This window comes from Taudactylus pleione, unplaced genomic scaffold, assembly GCF_031769625.1.
Source record: "Taudactylus pleione unplaced genomic scaffold, aTauple2 ptg003354l, whole genome shotgun sequence".
Taxonomy (NCBI): Eukaryota; Metazoa; Chordata; class Amphibia; order Anura; family Myobatrachidae; genus Taudactylus; species Taudactylus pleione.
This window is the reverse complement of record NW_028287707.1, coordinates 24689-44854: the sequence shown is the minus strand read 5'-3', so window position 1 is coordinate 44854 and position 20166 is coordinate 24689.

Here is a 20166-nt window from a genome sequence, read left to right as displayed (position 1 = left end):
GGGAGGGTTAGAGGTTAGGCACTATGGGGAGGGTTAGGGTGAGGGGGGGTTAGGTTTAGGCACTAGGGGGGAGGTTAGGTTTAGGCAGCGGGGAGGGTGGGAGGGTTAGGGGGGTGAGGGGTTAGAATGCTGACTGACAGGTGATGCCAGCATCCCATACCCAACCCCTCAAAACTCACTTTTTCATCCAAGCCATTCAGCTCTCATCCTAACCACACTGCTCCTTCCTCCCTGCCTACCCCATCTGTGTCACCCCTGTCTGTCCCTCTCCTTTAGATTGTAAGGTCTCACGAGCAGGGTCCTCTTCCCTCATTTACTTCTCCTTACACTATCTTATCCTCTCTGCTGCTTATTTGAGTGTTACGGTCATGGATGCATATATGCTTATAAACCATGTGCTGTACTGTAAGTCACTGTTTCCTGGTTTTGCTCAATTATAAGATGTTGTGGAACCCTTGTGGTGCTATAAAATTAAAGGTAGCTTGATGTGGCTGGTGTCTCATCGTGTATTTGCAAATAGGTGTAACTGAGTCCTCTGCATTGTATTATAATGTAGGATGCAAGTCTCTTTTGCTGGCATGCTGCACAGTGCTGGGGGGGGGGGGGTTATCTTGTTTTTTTCAGGATATCACTTATTGCATCCCCTCACTTCCCCTGTCCACCCCTGACTCCATTTTCACTCCATGTCTACCCCATTCTCTATGTGTGTCTCTGCTCCCTCTTTGTCTTGGCAAAGTGATGGGCATTCCTGGGCGGTTACTGCGAGGTGTGTTAGCACACGCAGAGATGGTCCATCTTATGGGCATGTTATGGGTGTGTCGCGGTGGTGTCAGCGCAAGTGGTTGCGTACACAGATGCTCAGCCACTGACATATACTGTAGGAGGCCATACTTGGGAAAAAAAACTGCACCTTCCATAGGGCTGGTGCAAGTTTCGATGGTGAAACTGATGGTGCCTCTAAACTCCCACCAATCAGTATGCTGACAGTGGGCGGCTCAGTCCTTGCACATACGGATGCACGGCTGTACACAAGGATAGGACTTTGTAGCATTTGTATAAAGTTGCAGACAGGTGACCACCAATAGATGCAGCCATGACCGCTTGCGCGTCCACCTCTGAATCAGTCCCTATGCGTGTTAGGGTCTCTGGACCTCATTCAGAGTCGGTCGTTCCGGCCGCACGGTCGTACGCCACCGATGTTCGCTATACTGCACATGCGTAAAGTTCGCAATGCGTGTTCGCAAACTAGCTGCTACGATCAAAAATTTCTCTCTCCTTGAACACAGCCAGGTCGGTAGTTTGAGTGACAGATTGAGGCTTTTGTGGGTGGTAACAGGGGAAGGTGCTTGAAAACGGGGGAGTGGAGATCTGAATGCAGGCGTGCCTAATTATGCGAACGACGGTTTATGGGAGTGCATAATTAACAAAGTAGCGTCATGGCACATGTGACCTGGGAGGTTTTTACACTGACATAATCGTAGAGCTTAAGAGAGGGTATGGTCAACCTTAAACTGTATGACCAGTTCCGATGGTTACCGATGGTCTCGGTTAATCCTTATATGCCCGGAGATGACGTGCAATGTGTACGAGAAGGGGGCGTATTTTTTTGTCTTCCGATCGCTTCCTCCCCTTGGTCGGCCAACTACCGATCCGAACTTAGGGACGCAACTTGCGAGGGAATCATTTGCATATCCGGCCCCTTTTTCCGTAGGACCGTGCGGCCGCTTCGACCGACTCTGAATGAGGTCCTCTGTGTCCATAGCTCCTTTATGGAGAATTTGGTGGGTCCCGTTTAGACAGTGACTTTACAGCCACAGTCACTTTACCTGTGATGTAAGCTTTACCTGACTGTCCCTACCTTACCCTTTCATTGTCCCGCCAGTCTTGTCTTCCGGCATATCGGTCCGGGCTGTGGTGGTAGCTGAAGAGCTGGAGCCTGGCCTTGGCTCCCGATCCACGTGTTCCAGTGGCATCTAGCCGTGGTCAGCCGCAATTGATGACATCACTCGGGTAGTTCTGGGGCCGAATAGCCGTGGGGCCGAAATGTCCAATGTGAAGGGTAGCCACCTAGTACCTCCAACGCGTTTTGTGCGCTTGCACACTTTGTCAAGGATGGCATTGTTTCCACCGGGGGTTGTTTAAATATCTAAAAAACTTTATTTAAAAAATGGAACTTCCTACATGAAGTAGATTAAAAAGGCAGTAGCCATGTGTTATCCCTCCATCTTTGTAATGGGAGATTAGTGATGGTGAAGTAAAACTTAGGGCACGTATCCACTAGACGAGAAAAATTAGAGAATGATTACGACATCATTATTGTTCATTAATCGTACAGTAAAATGCCGCCAATGACCAGCGATGTGAGTTCCCGCTGGTCGTTGCCGGCATTTGTCATCGCCTGAACATGCAGGCCAACCTGTCGATATCAACAGGTTGTGCATTTAGTGAATGAGGGAGGGTGCCTGCACTGAATTACATATTCAATGTGGGCACATTATCCACTGCACAGGCTGATGAACGATTGCACAATTACAATGCTGTTACACACTCATGTAGTGGATATGCACCTTTAGAAGTCATAATAAATTAATTTAAAAAAAAAACTTTAAAAACTTTATGTTTAATAAAAATAATAAAGGTGCCACATTTATTTGTATACATATGTTATGTAAAAAGTTATATATGTAAAAAATCTATAAAAATGCATTTAATTTGATGTCTATATTTAATCCACAAGGTTGTAAGGTCCTCAATTCATAGATCCATTTAGTTTCTGCTTTTCTTAGAATATTTACTCTATTTCCCCCTCTCCAATTGCGATGGATTTTTTTAATTGCTGTAAACTTGGGGCCTTCTGGATTTTTATTGTGGGTATCCAAAAAATGGTTTAAAACACTATGAGGGGTATTCAATATGAAAGGTTAACTTCCCTGGCGAAGTTAACGTTTCATATCGGAGTTTTTTTCTGCGTAAAGGTATGGTGCGCGCTCCCGCTTATACCCGTATTCAATATCAAATTAACGAAAACGGGAAACTCCGAAGTTGGATTTGCGTAAAGTTACGAATATTTCCTTAAAATAATTGTAAGACCCCCCTAAAGTTGTAAAAACATGGGGGAACACTATCTTGTTAGAAGAGGAATGAAAGGAGGGAAATGCAAGCAACAGAAGAAGGATCCAATAGAATCCAAAACTACTATGTTTAACCTAAGTAAAAAAAATCCTGACACAATCGGAAACATCACTATTAGAAAAAGGATTAAAGTTCGCCCCGCAGTCCACTTTTAAACAAATTTGAGCTCTTTATTGATGTCCAAAAGTTTGGGAAAAACTTATGTATCAAAAAATTCTACTCTAGAGAAATAGCAGCAAGAAACCTCCAACAGAAGAAGGAGACTATAAACATACAAAATTATAATCATCATCAACATTCAGTCCAACGTATTTTAAAGGCCCACATATAGAAACTTCCAAAGACTACTGGAGAAAGGTATATTCACTTTACTGGAAACACAAAGAATTAAGAGCAATTTATCAGAGGCTGAAAGGAGAAGTCTAAAAGAACTGAAAAAGGATGTGTCAATCATCATTAAACCAGCTGATGAAGGGGGAGGAATTGTCCTCATGAATAAAGACAAGTACAAACAAGAGGCGTAAAGGTTGCTGGGAGATGCAGATACGTATGAAATGCTAGAAAACCATCCAACTTCGAGATTTGCAAAAGAAACAACATTGAGTGAAGGATACAATCTGGGATTATCAATGAAAAAGAATATGAGTTCATTATCGAAAAAGATCCGAAAATCCTGACCTTTTTATTTTCTCCTGAAAATTCACAAGCATTTACACAATCCCCCTGGATGCCCGATAATATCAGGACTGAGGGCCTAAACTGTGAACCTGAACAAACCATATTGCAATGCAAGGGGTGTAAATACATACATTTTTTACATGTGGGGTAAATACTGGCTGCTTTTGCATGTAGCCCACAAATACTGCATAGCTTTATTATTACTCTACAATTTAGATGTCAGTTTGGAAACACTCCTCCAAAATCTAAATCTCTCTGCACATTTTAAATCTGCCCCACCTGCAGTGCAGCATGGTTTCACCAAGATGATCAGTTGAGAGAGATCTCTCTCTCTGGGCCTGATTCAGAGACGGATGCTCTGAACGAGCGCTCGCTCTGAATCAGGGCGTTTTTTTTTCTATAGCTGTGGGTGACCACCCACAGCTATAGCGAGCAGCCAAGTTGATGGTCGTGATGGTCAAGACCATCGCGACCATTGAGCTTGCGACGAGACCCTTGTGGTAGGGTTTCATAGCCGCAAGCCCCAGAGAGCTTCTGGCTCTAATAGAGCCGGAAGCTCTCCCACTGACATCACTGGTGATGTCAGTGGTGCTGCCCACAAATGGCTTGGGAACGCCTCAGTTTGTGAAGCCACCCCCCCGGCCACGCCTACCAAATGGGGCAAGCTGTCAATCACCATCGACAGCTCACCCCCTTTGGTGCGAGACCCGGAGCTACAGAGCACCCGTCGCTAGCCAGGTCTCGCACATGCACACGACGGAGCCAGCTCCGTTGTGCACATGCCCAGTGGGCAAACATCGACCCAGTTGTGAGCGCTCAGCGCTTGTGACAGGGTCTGAATCAGGCCCTCTATTCCCAAGTCTGAATCAGGCCCTGAATTTGTTCTCAGCCAATTATCCAAATACAATGATTTTTTTCTTCAAGATTTTGTTTTCAGACAGAAAAGTCACCTAAAAGACACTATAAGCATACTACAAGTCTCAGAAAATGTAGTTTGGAAAGAGAGTTATACTCTAGGAACAAGTTACGTCAAGTCATTATATACATGCATCACTCACGATATTGGATGTGAAAGCACCAGACATTTTCTTTCAACAATGACAGATATAAAAAACCAGCAGATAAATTTCATTATGCAAAACATTGAGTTTATCCTAACACAGAATTACTTCTGGTATGAAGGAAGATTTTATCTCCAGAAATGAGGGACTGCAATGGGAACTTCTTTCGTGCCCAGTTATGCGAACTTGTTCATATCCAAATGGGAAAATTAATGCATATGGGAAAATAATAAATATAATAAGAACATCATTTGCTGGAAACGTTATATAGATGACGTCTTTTTTGTGAGGGATGGCTTAAATGAAGACCTACAAGAGTTCATCAACTATATAAACAGTAATGGAATCAATATGGAATTTACAACTATGACAAGTAAGGAAAAGGTAACTTTCCTTGACTTGGAGATTTATATTAAAGAAAATAAACTTCACTCTAGGACCCATATAAAAGAAGTAAATGGGAATATCGTCCTACCAGTTTCAAGTAACCATCATAGAAATTGGATTAGGAACATACCAGTGGGTCAATTTAGAAGGATCAAATTTAACTGCATGGAAGAATCAGTCTATCAACTACAAAGTGAAGAACTAAAAATGAATTTCATTAGCAAGGGATACAAACCAAAAGATCTGGAACTACAGCTAGAAAAAAGTAAAACAATTGGAAAGAAAAGGTCTGATTACATATAAAAACAGAAAAACCAGAATGACAAAATGGACCTGTTGTTTATAACACAATTTAACAGTAACAACAAGACCATAGGAACCTTAATAAAGAAACATAGGCACATTCTAAAACTAGATATGGATTTAAACTCCCTAATTCCAGAAACCCCTTGAATCATTTATAGAAGAGCTAGGAATATGAAACAAGAGTTGGTAAAGAGTTTCATTCCTTTAGAAGAAAATCACTTATCTTTGAATAAGTGACATAATTTCTGCCTCAAGTGTCCAGCATGTAGAAATCAAATGTTATCAACCACAAAACAAACAAAAGGAGTTTAAATCCTATATTACTGGAAAAACATATACAAACAAAGAATTCACATCTTGCGAAAGTGAATAAGTGATATATCTTCTGGAATGCCCATGGGGGCTCCAATATGTAGGCCAAACTAAAAGGAAAATGCAAACTAGGTTACCAGAACACATTTATAATATAAAAAGGGGTCTATCAACACATATTGTTTCAAACCATTTTTTGGAAACCCACAATAACAATCCAGAAGGCCTACAATTCGGCCACACGGCTGTTCACACTGCCCTGCACTCCCGAGTGACGTCATCAATTGCGGCCAACCGCGGCCAGACGCCACTGGAACACATGGAGCAGGAGCCAAGGCCAGGCTCCAGCTCTTCAGCTACCACCACAGCCCGTCCGATACGCTGAAAGAAGAGAGACTGGCGGCACTAGAAAAGGGTAAGGTAGGGACAGTTAGTTAAGCTTACATCGTGGGCAAAGTGACTGTCTAAACAGGACCCACCAAATTCTCCATAAAGGAGCTATAAACACGCAACTGAATAACCATTTTTTCTTTACAGGTGCCAATTTTTGATTTTTAATGCACACATAGCGCTCAATAATTGTTTACATCAAAATAATTATCCTAATTGAGCTGCTTGAAAACACATGTAGCACGGTATTATATACTATAACTCTGTCCACTTTTGTTTGTGTACCCATCTCTGTCTCCCCATGTGTGCCTCCCTGTCCTCCTTAATGTGTGTGCCTCCCTGTCCTCCTTACTGTGTGTGCCTCTCTGCTCCCTCCTTACTGTGTGCCTCTCTGTTCCATCCTTACTGTGAGTGCCTCTCTGCTCCATCGTTACTGTGTGTGCCTCTCTGTCCTCCTTACTGCGTGTGCCTCCCTGTCCTCCTTACTGTGTGCCTCTCTACTCCCTCCTTACTGTGTGTGCCTCTCTGCTCCCTCCTTACTGTGTGCCTCTCTGCTCCATCTTTACTGTGTGCCTCTCTGCTCCATCCTTACTGTGTGTGTCTCCCTGTCCTCCTTACTGTGTGCCTTTCTGCTCCCTCCTTACTGTGAGTACCTCTCTGCTCCTTCCTTACTGTGTGGGCCTCCCTGTCCTCCTTACTGTGTGTGCCTCTCTGATCCCTCCTTACTGTGTGTGCCTCTCTGCTCCCTCTTTACTGTGTGTGCCTCTCTGCTCCCTCTTTACTGTGTGTGCATCTCTGCTCCCTCCTTACTGTGTGTGTCTCCCTGTCCTCCTTACTGTGTGTGCCTCCCTGTCCTCCTTACTGTGTGCCTCTCTGCTCAATCCTTACTGTGTATGCCTCCCTGTCCTCCTTACTGTGTGCCTTTCTGCTCCCTCCTTACTGTGAGTGCCTCTCTGCTCCCTCCTTACTGTGTGTGCCTCCCTGTCCTCCTTACAGTGTGTGCCTCTCTGATCCCTCCTTACTGTGTGTGCCTCTCTGCTCCCTCTTTACTGTGTGTGCCTCTCTGCTCCCTCCTTACTGTGTGTGCCACTCTGCTCCCTCCTTACTGTGTGTGCCTTTCTGCTCCCTCTTTACTGTGTGTGCCTCTCTGCTTCCCCCTTACTGTGTTTGCCTCTCTGCTCCCTCTTTACTGTGTGTGCCTCTCTGCTCCCCCCTTACTGTGTGTGCCTCTCTGCTCCCCCCTTACTGTGTGTGCCTCTCTGCTCCCCCCTTACTGTGTGTGCCTCTCTGCTCCCCCCTTACTGTGTGTGCCTCTCTGATCCCTCCTTACTGTGTGTGTCTCCCTGTCCTCCTTACTGTGTGCCTTTCTGCTCCCTCCTTACTGTGAGTACCTCTCTGCTCCTTCCTTACTGTGTGGGCCTCCCTGTCCTCCTTACTGTGTGTGCCTCTCTGATCCCTCCTTACTGTGTGTGCCTCTCTGCTCCCTCTTTACTGTGTGTGCCTCTCTGCTCCCTCTTTACTGTGTGTGCATCTCTGCTCCCTCCTTACTGTGTGTGTCTCCCTGTCCTCCTTACTGTGTGTGCCTCCCTGTCCTCCTTACTGTGTGCCTCTCTGCTCCAGCCTTACTGTGTATGCCTCCCTGTCCTCCTTACTGTGTGCCTTTCTGCTCCCTCCTTACTGTGAGTGCCTCTCTGCTCCCTCCTTACTGTGTGTGCCTCCCTGTCCTCCTTACAGTGTGTGCCTCTCTGATCCCTCCTTACTGTGTGTGCCTCTCTGCTCCCTCTTTACTGTGTGTGCCTCTCTGCTCCCTCCTTACTGTGTGTGCCACTCTGCTCCCTCCTTACTGTGTGCGCCTTTCTGCTCCCTCTTTACTGTGTGTGCCTCTCTGCTTCCCCCTTACTGTGTTTGCCTCTCTGCTCCCTCTTTACTGTGTGTGCCTCTCTGCTCCCCCCTTACTGTGTGTGCCTCTCTGCTCCCCCCTTACTGTGTGTGCCTCTCTGATCCCTCCTTACTGTGTGTGTCTCCCTGTCCTCCTTACTGTGTGCCTTTCTGCTCCCTCCTTACTGTGAGTACCACTCTGCTCCTTCCTTACTGTGTGGGCCTCCCTGTCCTCCTTACTGTGTGTGCCTCTCTGATCCCTCCTTACTGTGTGTGCCTCTCTGCTCCCTCTTTACTGTGTGTGCCTCTCTGCTCCCTCTTTACTGTGTGTGCATCTCTGCTCCCTCCTTACTGTGTGTGTCTCCCTGTCCTCCTTACTGTGTGTGCCTCCCTGTCCTCCTTACTGTGTGCCTCTCTGCTCCATCCTTACTGTGTATGCCTCCCTGTCCTCCTTACTGTGTGCCTTTCTGCTCCCTCCTTACTGTGAGTGCCTCTCTGCTCCCTCCTTACTGTGTGTGCCTCCCTGTCCTCCTTACAGTGTGTGCCTCTCTGATCCCTCCTTACTGTGTGTGCCTCTCTGATCCCTCTTTACTGTGTGTGCCTCTCTGCTCCCTCCTTACTGTGTGTGCCACTCTGCTCCCTCCTTACTGTGTGTGCCTTTCTGCTCCCTCTTTACTGTGTGTGCCTCTCTGCTTCCCCCTTACTGTGTTTGCCTCTCTGCTCCCTCTTTACTGTGTGTGCCTCTCTGCTCCCCCCTTACTGTGTGTGCCTCTCTGCTCCCCCCTTACTGTGTGTGCCTCTCTGCTCCCCCTTACTGTGTGTGCCTCTCTGATCCCTCCTTACTGTGTGTGCCTCTCTGCTCCCCCCTTACTGTGTGTGCCTCTCTGCTCCCTCTTTACTGTGTGTAACTCTCTGCTCCCCCCTTACTGTGTGTGCCACTCTGCTCCCCCCTTACTGTGTGTGCCTTTCTGCTCCCTCCTTACTGTGAGTGCCTCTCTGCTCCCCCCTTACTTTGTGTGCCTCCCTGTCCTCCTTACTGTGTGTGCCACTCTGCTCCCCCCTTACTGTGTGTGCCTCCCTGTCCTCCTTACTGTGTGTGCCTCTCTGCTCCCCCCTTACTGTGTGTGCCTCCCTGTCCTCCTTACTGTGTGTGCCTCTCTGCTCCCTCCTTACTGTGAGTGCCTCTCTGCTCCCTCCTTACTGTGTGTGCCTCTCTGCTCCCCCCTTACTGTGTGTGCCTCTCTGCTCCCTCCTTACTGTGTGTGCCTCTCTGCTCCCTCCTTACTGTGTGTGCCTCTCTGCTCCCTCCTTACTGTGTGTGCCTCTCTGCTCCCTCCTTACTGTGTGTGCCTCTCTGCTCCCTCCTTACTGTGTGTGCCTCTCTGCTCCCTCCTTACTGTGAGTGCTTCTCTGCTCCCTCCTTACTGTGAGTGCTTCTCTGCTCCCTCCTTACTGTGTGTGCCTCTCTGCTCCCTCCTTACTGTGTGCCTCTCTGCTCCATCTTTACTGTGTGCCTCTCTGCTCCATCCTTACTGTGTGTGTCTCCCTGTCCTCCTTACTGTGTGCCTTTCTGCTCCCTCCTTACTGTGAGTACCTCTCTGCTCCTTCCTTACTGTGTGGGCCTCCCTGTCCTCCTTACTGTGTGTGCCTCTCTGATCCCTCCTTACTGTGTGTGCCTCTCTGCTCCCTCTTTACTGTGTGTGCCTCTCTGCTCCCTCTTTACTGTGTGTGCATCTCTGCTCCCTCCTTACTGTGTGTGTCTCCCTGTCCTCCTTACTGTGTGTGCCTCCCTGTCCTCCTTACTGTGTGCCTCTCTGCTCCATCCTTACTGTGAGTGCCTCTCTGCTCCCTCCTTACTGTGTGTGCCTCCCTGTCCTCCTTACAGTGTGTGCCTCTCTGATCCCTCCTTACTGTGTGTGCCTCTCTGCTCCCTCTTTACTGTGTGTGCCTCTCTGCTCCCTCCTTACTGTGTGTGCCACTCTGCTCCCTCCTTACTGTGTGTGCCTTTATGCTCCCTCTTTACTGTGTGTGCCTCTCTGCTTCCCCCTTACTGTGTTTGCCTCTCTGCTCCCTCTTTACTGTGTGTGCCTCTCTGCTCCCCCCTTACTGTGTGTGCCTCTCTGCTCCCCCCTTACTGTGTGTGCCTCTCTGCTCCCCCCTTACTGTGTGTGCCTCTCTGATCCCTCCTTACTGTGTGTGTCTCCCTGTCCTCCTTACTGTGTGCCTTTCTGCTCCCTCCTTACTGTGAGTACCTCTCTGCTCCTTCCTTACTGTGTGGGCCTCCCTGTCCTCCTTACTGTGTGTGCCTCTCTGATCCCTCCTTACTGTGTGTGCCTCTCTGCTCCCTCTTTACTGTGTGTGCCTCTCTGCTCCCTCTTTACTGTGTGTGCATCTCTGCTCCCTCCTTACTGTGTGTGTCTCCCTGTCCTCCTTACTGTGTGTGTCTCCCTGTCCTCCTTACTGTGTGCCTCTCTGCTCCAGCCTTACTGTGTATGCCTCCCTGTCCTCCTTACTGTGTGCCTTTCTGCTCCCTCCTTACTGTGAGTGCCTCTCTGCTCCCTCCTTACTGTGTGTGCCTCCCTGTCCTCCTTACAGTGTGTGCCTCTCTGATCCCTCCTTACTGTGTGTGCCTCTCTGCTCCCTCTTTACTGTGTGTGCCTCTCTGCTCCCTCCTTACTGTGTGTGCCACTCTGCTCCCTCCTTACTGTGTGCGCCTTTCTGCTCCCTCTTTACTGTGTGTGCCTCTCTGCTTCCCCCTTACTGTGTTTGCATCTCTGCTCCCTCTTTACAGTGTGTGCCTCTCTGCTCCCCCCTTACTGTGTGTGCCTCTCTGCTCCCCCCTTACTGTGTGTGCCTCTCTGATCCCTCCTTACTGTGTGTGTGTCTCCCTGTCCTCCTTACTGTGTGCCTTTCTGCTCCCTCCTTACTGTGAGTACCTCTCTGCTCCTTCCTTACTGTGTGGGCCTCCCTGTCCTCCTTACTGTGTGTGCCTCTCTGATCCCTCCTTACTGTGTGTGCCTCTCTGCTCCCTCTTTACTGTGTGTGCCTCTCTGCTCCCTCTTTACTGTGTGTGCATCTCTGCTCCCTCCTTACTGTGTGTGTCTCCCTGTCCTCCTTACTGTGTGTGCCTCCCTGTCCTCCTTACTGTGTGCCTCTCTGCTCCATCCTTACTGTGTATGCCTCCCTGTCCTCCTTACTGTGTGCCTTTCTGCTCCCTCCTTACTGTGAGTGCCTCTCTGCTCCCTCCTTACTGTGTGTGCCTCCCTGTCCTCCTTACAGTGTGTGCCTCTCTGATCCCTCCTTACTGTGTGTGCCTCTCTGCTTCCTCTTTACTGTGTGTGCCTCTCTGCTCCCTCCTTACTGTGTGTGCCACTCTGCTCCCTCCTTACTGTGTGTGCCTTTCTGCTCCCTCTTTACTGTGTGTGTCTCCCTGCTCCCTCTTTACTGTGTGTGCCTCTCTGCTCCCTCTTTACTGTGTGTGCCTCTCTGCTCCCCCCTTACTGTGTGTGCCTCTCTGCTCCCCCCTTACTGTGTGTGCCTCTCTGCTCCCCCCTTACTGTGTGTGCCTCTCTGATCCCTCCTTACTGTGTGTGCCTCTCTGCTCCCTCTTAACTGTGTGTAACTCTCTGCTCCCCCCTTACTGTGTGTGCCACTCTGCTCCCCCCTTACTGTGTGTGCCTTTCTGCTCCCTCCTTACTGTGAGTGCCTCTCTGCTCCCCCCTTACTTTGTGTGCCTCCCTGTCCTCCTTACTGTGTGTGCCACTCTGCTCCCCCCTTACTGTGTGTGCCTCCCTGTCCTCCTTACTGTGTGTGCCTCTCTGCTCCCCCCTTACTGTGTGTGCCTCCCTGTCCTCCTTACTGTGTGTGCCTCTCTGCTCCCTCCTTACTGTGAGTGCCTCTCTGCTCCCTCCTTACTGTGTGTGCCTCTCTGCTCCCCCCTTACTGTGTGTGCCTCTCTGCTCCCCCCTTACTGTGTGTGCCTCTCTGCTCCCTCCTTACTGTGTGTGCCTCTCTGCTCCCTCCTTACTGTGTGTGCCTCTCTGCTCCCTCCTTACTGTGTGTGCCTCTCTGCTCCCTCCTTACTGTGTGTGCCTCTCTGCTCCCTCCTTACTGTGAGTGCTTCTCTGCTCCCTCCTTACTGTGAGTGCTTCTCTGCTCTCTCCTTACTGTGTGTGCCTCCCTGTCCTCCTTATTGTGTGTGCCTCTCTGCTCCCCCTTACTGTGTGTGCCTCTCTGCTCCCCCCTTACTGTGTGTGCCTCTCTGCTCCCTGCGTAGTGTGTGTGCCCCTCTGCTCACTCCTTACTGTGTGTGCCCCTCTGCTCACTCCTTACTGTGAGTGCCTCTCTGCTCCATCCTTACTGTGAGTGCCTCCCTGCTCCCTCCTTACTGTGTGTGTCTCCCTGCTCCCTCCTTACTGTGTGTGCCTCTCTGCTCCCTCCTTACTGTGTGTGCCTCTCTGCTCCCTCCTTACTGTGAGTGCCTCTCTGCTCCCTCCTTACTGTGTGTGCCTCCCTGTCCTCCTTACTGTGTGTGCCTCTCTGCTCCCTCCTTACTGTGTGTGCCTCCCTGTCCTCCTTACTGTGTGTGCCTCTCTGCTCCCTCCTTACTGTGTGTGCCTCTCTGCTCCCTCCTTACTGTGTGTGCCTCTCTGCTCCCTCCTTACTGTGTGTGCCTCTCTGCTCCCTCCTTACTGTGTGTGCCTCTCTGATCCCCCATTACTGTGTGTACCTCCCTGTCCTCCTTACTGTGAGTGCCTCTCTGCTCCCTCCTTACTGTGTGTGCCTCTCTGCTCCCTCCTTACTCTGTGTGCCTCTCTGCTCCCTCCTTACTGTGTGTGCCTCTCTGCTCCCTCCTTACTGTGTGTGCCTCTCTGCTCCCTCCTTACTGTGTGTGCCCCTCTGCTCCCTCCTTACTGTGAGTGCCTCTCTGCTCCCTCCTTACTGTGAGTGCCTCTCTGCTCCCTCCTTACTGTGAGTGCCTCTCTGCTCCCTCCTTACTGTGAGTGCCTCTCTGCTCCCTCCTTACTGTGAGTGCCTCTCTGCTCCCTCCTTACTGTGAGTGCCTCTCTGCTCCCTCCTTACTGTGTGTGTCTCTCTGCTCCCTCCTTACTGTGTGTGCCTCTCTGCTCCCTCCTTACTGTGAGTGCCTCTCTGCTCCCTCCTTACTGTGAGTGCCTCTCTGCTCCCTCCTTACTGTGTGCCTCTCTGCTCCCTCCTTACTGTGTGTGCCTCTCTGCTCCCTCCTTACTGTGTGTGCCTCTCTGCTCCCTCCTTACTGTGTGTGCCTCTCTGCTCCCTCCTTACTGTGTGTGCCTCTCTGCTCCCTCCTTACTGTGTGTGCCTCTCTGCTCCCTCCTTACTGTGAGTGCCTCTCTGCTCCCTCCTTACTGTGTGTGCTTCTCTGCTCCCTCCTTACTGTGCGTGCCTCTCTGCTCCCTCCTTACTGTTTGTGCCTCCCTGTCCTCCTTACTGTGTGTGCCTCTCTGCTCCCTCCTTACTGTGTGTGCCTCTCTGCTCCCTCCTTACTGTGTGTGCCTCTCTGCTCCCTCCTTACTGTGTATGCTTCTCTGCTCCCTCCTTACTGTGTGTGCCTATCTGCTCACTCCTTACTGTGTGTGCCTCCCTGTCCTCCTTACTGTGTGTGCCTCTCTGCTCCCTCCTCACTGTCTGCCTCTCTGCTCCCTCCTTACTGTGTGTGCCTCTCTGCTCCCTCCTTACTGTGTGTGCCTCTCTGCTCCCTCCTTACTGTGTGTGCCTCTCTGCTCCCTCCTTACTGTGTGTGCCTCTCTGCTCCCTCCTTACTGTGTGTGCCTCTCTGCTCCCTCCTTACTGTGTGTGCCTCTCTGCTCCCTCCTTACTGTGTGTGCCTCTCTGCTCCCTCCTTACTGTGTGTGCCTCTCTGCTCCCTCCTTACTGTGTGTGCCTCTCTGCTCCCTCCTTACTGTGTGTGCCTCTCTGCTCCCTCCTTACTGTGTGTGCCTCTCTGCTCCCTCCTTACTGTGTGTGCCTCTCTGCTCCCTCCTTACTGTGAGTGCCTCTCTGCTCCCTCCTTACTGTGTGTGCCTCTCTGCTCCCTCCTTACTGTGTGTGCTTCTCTGCTCCCTCCTTACTGTGTGTGCCTCTCTGCTCCCTCCTTACTGTTTGTGCCTCCCTGTCCTCCTTACTGTGTGTGCCTCTCTGCTCCCTCCTTACTGTCTGCCTCTCTGCTCCCTCCTTACTGTGTGTGCCTCTCTGCTCCCTCCTTACTGTGAGTGCCTCTCTGCTCCCTCCTTACTGTGTGTGCCTCTCTGCTCCCTCCTTACTGTGTGTGCTTCTCTGCTCCCTCCTTACTGTGTGTGCCTCTCTGCTCCCTCCTTACTGTTTGTGCCTCCCTGTCCTCCTTACTGTGTGTGCCTCTCTGCTCCCTCCTTACTGTCTGCCTCTCTGCTCCCTCCTTACTGTGTGTGCCTCTCTGCTCCCTCCTTACTGTGTGTGCTTCTCTGCTCCCTCCTTACTGTGTGTGCCTATCTGCTCACTCCTTACTGTGTGTGCCTCCCTGTCCTCCTTACTGTGTGTGCCTCTCTGCTCCCTCCTCACTGTCTGCCTCTCTGCTCCCTCCTTACTGTGTGTGCCTCTCTGCTCCCTCCTTACTGTGTGTGCCTCTCTGCTCCCTCCTTACTGTCTGCCTCTCTGCTCCCTCCTTACTGTGTGTGCCTCTCTGCTCCCTCCTTACTGTGTGTGCTTCTCTGCTCCCTCCTTACTGTGTGTGCCTATCTGCTCACTCCTTACTGTGTGTGCCTCCCTGTCCTCCTTACTGTGTGTGCCTCTCTGCTCCCTCCTCACTGTCTGCCTCTCTGCTCCCTCCTTACTGTGTGTGCCTCTCTGCTCCCTCCTTACTGTGTGTGCCTCTCTGCTCCCTCCTTACTGTGTGTGCCTCTCTGCTCCCTCCTTACTGTGTGTGCCTCTCTGCTCCCTCCTTACTGTGTGTGCCTCTCTGCTCCCTCCTTACTGTGTGTGCCTCTCTGCTCCCTCCTTACTGTGTGTGCCTCTCTGCTCCCTCCTTACTGTGAGTGCCTCTCTGCTCCCTCCTTACTGTGTGTGCCTCTCTGCTCCCTCCTTACTGTGTGTGCCTCTCTGCTCCCTCCTTACTGTGTGTGCCTCTCTGCTCCCTCCTTACTGTGTGTGCCTCTCTGCTCCCTCCTTACTGTGTGTGCCTCTCTGCTCCCTCCTTACTGTGTGTGCCTCTCTGCTCCCTCCTTACTGTGTGTGCCTCTCTGCTCCCTCCTTACTGTGTGTGCCTCTCTGCTCCCTCCTTACTGTGTGTGCCTCTCTGCTCCCTCCTTACTGTGTGTGCCTCTCTGCTCCCTCCTTACTGTGTGTGCCTCTCTGCTCCCTCCTTACTGTGAGTGCCTCTCTGCTCCCTCCTTACTGTGTGTGCCTCTCTGCTCCCTCCTTACTGTGTGTGCCTCTCTGCTCCCTCCTTACTGTGTGTGCCTCTCTGCTCCCTCCTTACTGTGTGTGCCTCTCTGCTCCCTCCTTACTGTGTGTGCCTCTCTGCTCCCCCCTTACTGTGTGTGCCACTCTGCTCCCCCCTTACTGTGTGTGCCTTTCTGCTCCCTCCTTACTGTGAGTGCCTCTCTGCTCCCCCCTTACTTTGTGTGCCTCCCTGTCCTCCTTACTGTGTGTGCCACTCTGCTCCCCCCTTACTGTGTGTGCCTCCCTGTCCTCCTTACTGTGTGTGCCTCTCTGCTCCCCCCTTACTGTGTGTGCCTCCCTGTCCTCCTTACTGTGTGTGCCTCTCTGCTCCCTCCTTACTGTGAGTGCCTCTCTGCTCCCTCCTTACTGTGTGTGCCTCTCTGCTCCCCCCTTACTGTGTGTGCCTCTCTGCTCCCCCCTTACTGTGTGTGCCTCTCTGCTCCCTCCTTACTGTGTGTGCCTCTCTGCTCCCTCCTTACTGTGTGTGCCTCTCTGCTCCCTCCTTACTGTGTGTGCCTCTCTGCTCCCTCCTTACTGTGTGTGCCTCTCTGCTCCCTCCTTACTGTGAGTGCTTCTCTGCTCCCTCCTTACTGTGAGTGCTTCTCTGCTCTCTCCTTACTGTGTGTGCCTCCCTGTCCTCCTTATTGTGTGTGCCTCTCTGCTCCCCCTTACTGTGTGTGCCTCTCTGCTCCCCCCTTACTGTGTGTGCCTCTCTGCTCCCTGCGTAGTGTGTGTGCCCCTCTGCTCACTCCTTACTGTGTGTGCCCCTCTGCTCACTCCTTACTGTGAGTGCCTCTCTGCTCCTTCCTTACTGTGAGTGCCTCCCTGCTCCCTCCTTACTGTGTGTGTCTCCCTGCTCCCTCCTTACTGTGTGTGCCTCTCTGCTCCCTCCTTACTGTGTGTGCCTCTCTGCTCCCTCCTTACTGTGAGTGCCTCTCTGCTCCCTCCTTACTGTGTGTGCCTCCCTGTCCTCCTTACTGTGTGTGCCTCTCTGCTCCCTCCTTACTGTGTGTGCCTCCCTGTCCTCCTTACTGTGTGTGCCTCTCTGCTCCCTCCTTACTGTGTGTGCCTCTCTGCTCCCTCCTTACTGTGTGTGCCTCTCTGCTCCCTCCTTACTGTGTGTGCCTCTCTGCTCCCTCCTTACTGTCTGCCTCTCTGCTCCCTCCTTACTGTGTGTGCCTCTCTGATCCCCCATTACTGTGTGTACCTCCCTGTCCTCCTTACTGTGAGTGCCTCTCTGCTCCCTCCTTACTGTGTGTGCCTCTCTGCTCCCTCCTTACTCTGTGTGCCTCTCTGCTCCCTCCTTACTGTGTGTGCCTCTCTGCTCCCTCCTTACTGTGTGTGCCTCTCTGCTCCCTCCTTACTGTGTGTACCCCTCTGCTCCCTCCTTACTGTGAGTGCCTCTCTGCTCCCTCCTTACTGTGAGTGCCTCTCTGCTCCCTCCTTACTGTGAGTTCCTCTCTGCTCCCTCCTTACTGTGAGTGCCTCTCTGCTCCCTCCTTACTGTGAGTGCCTCTCTGCTCCCTCCTTACTGTGAGTGCCTCTCTGCTCCCTCCTTACTGTGTGTGTCTCTCTACTCCCTCCTTACTGTGTGTGCCTCTCTGCTCCCTCCTTACTGTGAGTGCCTCTCTGCTCCCTCCTTACTGTGTGTGCCTCTCTGCTCCCTCCTTACTGTGTGTGCCTCTCTGCTCCCTCCTTACTGTGTGTGCCTCTCTGCTCCCTCCTTACTGTGTGTGCCTCTCTGCTCCCTCCTTACTGTGTGTGCCTCTCTGCTCCCTCCTTACTGTGAGTGCCTCTCTGCTCCCTCCTTACTGTGTGTGCCTCTCTGCTCCCTCCTTACTGTGTGTGCTTCTCTGCTCCCTCCTTACTGTGTGTGCCTCTCTGCTCCCTCCTTACTGTTTGTGCCTCCCTGTCCTCCTTACTGTGTGTGCCTCTCTGCTCCCTCCTTACTGTCTGCCTCTCTGCTCCCTCCTTACTGTGTGTGCCTCTCTGCTCCCTCCTTACTGTGTGTGCTTCTCTGCTCCCTCCTTACTGTGTGTGCCTATCTGCTCACTCCTTACTGTGTGTGCCTCCCTGTCCTCCTTACTGTGTGTGCCTCTCTGCTCCCTCCTCACTGTCTGCCTCTCTGCTCCCTCCTTACTGTGTGTGCCTCTCTGCTCCCTCCTTACTGTGTGTGCCTTTCTGCTCCCTCCTTACTGTGTGTGCCTCTCTGCTCCATCCTTACTGTGTGTGCCTCTCTGCTCCCTCCTTACTGTGTGTGCCTCTCTGCTCCCTCCTTACTGTGTGTGCCTCTCTGCTCCCTCCTTACTGTGTGTGCCTCTCTGCTCCCTCCTTACTGTGTGTGCCTCTCTGCTCCCTCCTTACTGTGTGTGCCTCTCTGCTCCCTCCTTACTGTGTGTGCCTCTCTGCTCCCTCCTTACTGTGTGTGCCTCTCTGCTCCCTCCTTACTGTGAGTGCCTCTCTGCTCCCTCCTTACTGTGTGTGCCTCTCTGCTCCCTCCATACTGTGTGTGCCTCTCTGCTCCCTCCTTACTGTGTGTGCCTCTCTGCTCCCTCCTTACTGTGTGTGCCTCTCTGCTCCCTCCTTACTGTGTGTGCCTCTCTGCTCCCTCCTTACTGTGTGTGCCTCTCTGCTCCCTCCTTACTGTGAGTGCCTCTCTGCTCCCTCCTTACTGTGTGTGCCTCTCTGCTCCCTCCTTACTGTGTGTGCCTCTCTGCTCCCTCCTTACTGTGTGTGCCTCCCTGTCCTTACTGTGTGTGCCTCTCTGCTCCCTCCTTACTGTGTGTGCCCCTCTGCTCCCTCCTTACTGTGAGTGCCTCTCTGCTCCCTCCTTACTTTGAGTGCCTCTCTGCTCCCTCCTTACTGTGTGTGCCTCTCTGCTCCCTTCTTACTGTGTGTGCCTCTCTGATCCCCCATTACTGTGTGTGCCTCTCTGTCCTCCTTACTGTGAGTGCCTCTCTGCTCCCTCCTTACTGTGAGTGCCTCTCTGCTCCCTCCTTACTGTGTGTGCCTCTCTGCTCCCTCCTTACTCTGTGTGCCTCCCTGTCCTCCTTACTGTGTGTGCCTCTCTGCTCCCTCCTTACTGTGTTTGCCTCTCTGCTCCCTCCTTACTGTGTGTGCCCCTCTGCTCCCTCCTTACTGTGTGTGCCTCTCTGCTCCCTCCTTACTGTGTGTGCCTCTCTGCTCCCTCCTTACTGTGTATGCCTCTCTGCTCCCTCCTTACTGTGTGTGCCTCTCTGATCCCTCCTTACTGTGTGTGTCTCCCTGTCCTCCTTACTGTGTGCCTTTCTGCTCCCTCCTTACTCTGAGTACCTCTCTGCTCCTTCCTTACTGTGTGGGCCTCCCTGTCCTCCTTACTGTGTGTGCCTCTCTGATCCCTCCTTACTGTGTGTGCCTCTCTGCTCCCTCTTTACTGTGTGTGCCTCTCTGCTCCCTCTTTACTGTGTGTGCATCTCTGCTCCCTCCTTACTGTGTGTGTCTCCCTGTCCTCCTTACTGTGTGTGCCTCCCTGTCCTCCTTACTGTGTGCCTCTCTGCTCCATCCTTACTGTGTATGCCTCCCTGTCCTCCTTAATGTGTGCCTTTCTGCTCCCTCCTTACTGTGAGTGCCTCTCTGCTCCCTCCTTACTGTGTGTGCCTCCCTGTCCTCCTTACAGTGTGTGCCTCTCTGATCCCTCCTTACTGTGTGTGCCTCTCTGCTCCCTCTTTACTGTGTGTGCCTCTCTGCTCCCTCCTTACTGTGTGTGCCTCTCTGCTCCCTCCTTACTGTGTGTGCCTCTCTGCTCCCTCCTTACTGTGTGTGCCTCTCTGCTCCCTCCTTACTGTGTGTGCCTCTCTGCTCCCTCCTTACTGTGTGTGCCTCTCTGCTCCCTCCTTACTGTGTGTGCCTCTCTGCTCCCTCCTTACTGTGTGTGCCTCTCTGCTCCCTCCTTACTGTGTGTGCCTCTCTGCTCCCTCCTTACTGTGAGTGCCTCTCTGCTCCCTCCTTACTGTGTGTGCCTCTCTGCTCCCTCCTTACTGTGTGTGCTTCTCTGCTCCCTCCTTACTGTGTGTGCCTCTCTGCTCCCTCCTTACTGTTTGTGCCTCCCTGTCCTCCTTACTGTGTGTGCCTCTCTGCTCCCTCCTTACTGTCTGCCTCTCTGCTCCCTCCTTACTGTGTGTGCCTCTCTGCTCCCTCCTTACTGTGTGTGCTTCTCTGCTCCCTCCTTACTGTGTGTGCCTATCTGCTCACTCCTTACTGTGTGTGCCTCCCTGTCCTCCTTACTGTGTGTGCCTCTCTGCTCCCTCCTCACTGTCTGCCTCTCTGCTCCCTCCTTACTGTGTGTGCCTCTCTGCTCCCTCCTTACTGTGTGTGCCTCTCTGCTCCCTCCTTACTGTGTGTGCCTCTCTGCTCCCTCCTTACTGTGTGTGCCTCTCTGCTCCCTCCTTACTGTGTGTGCCTCTCTGCTCCCTCCTTACTGTGTGTGCCTCTCTGCTCCCTCCTTACTGTGTGTGCCTCTCTGCTCCCTCCTTACTGTGTGTGCCTCTCTGCTCCCTCCTTACTGTGTGTGCCTCTCTGCTCCCTCCTT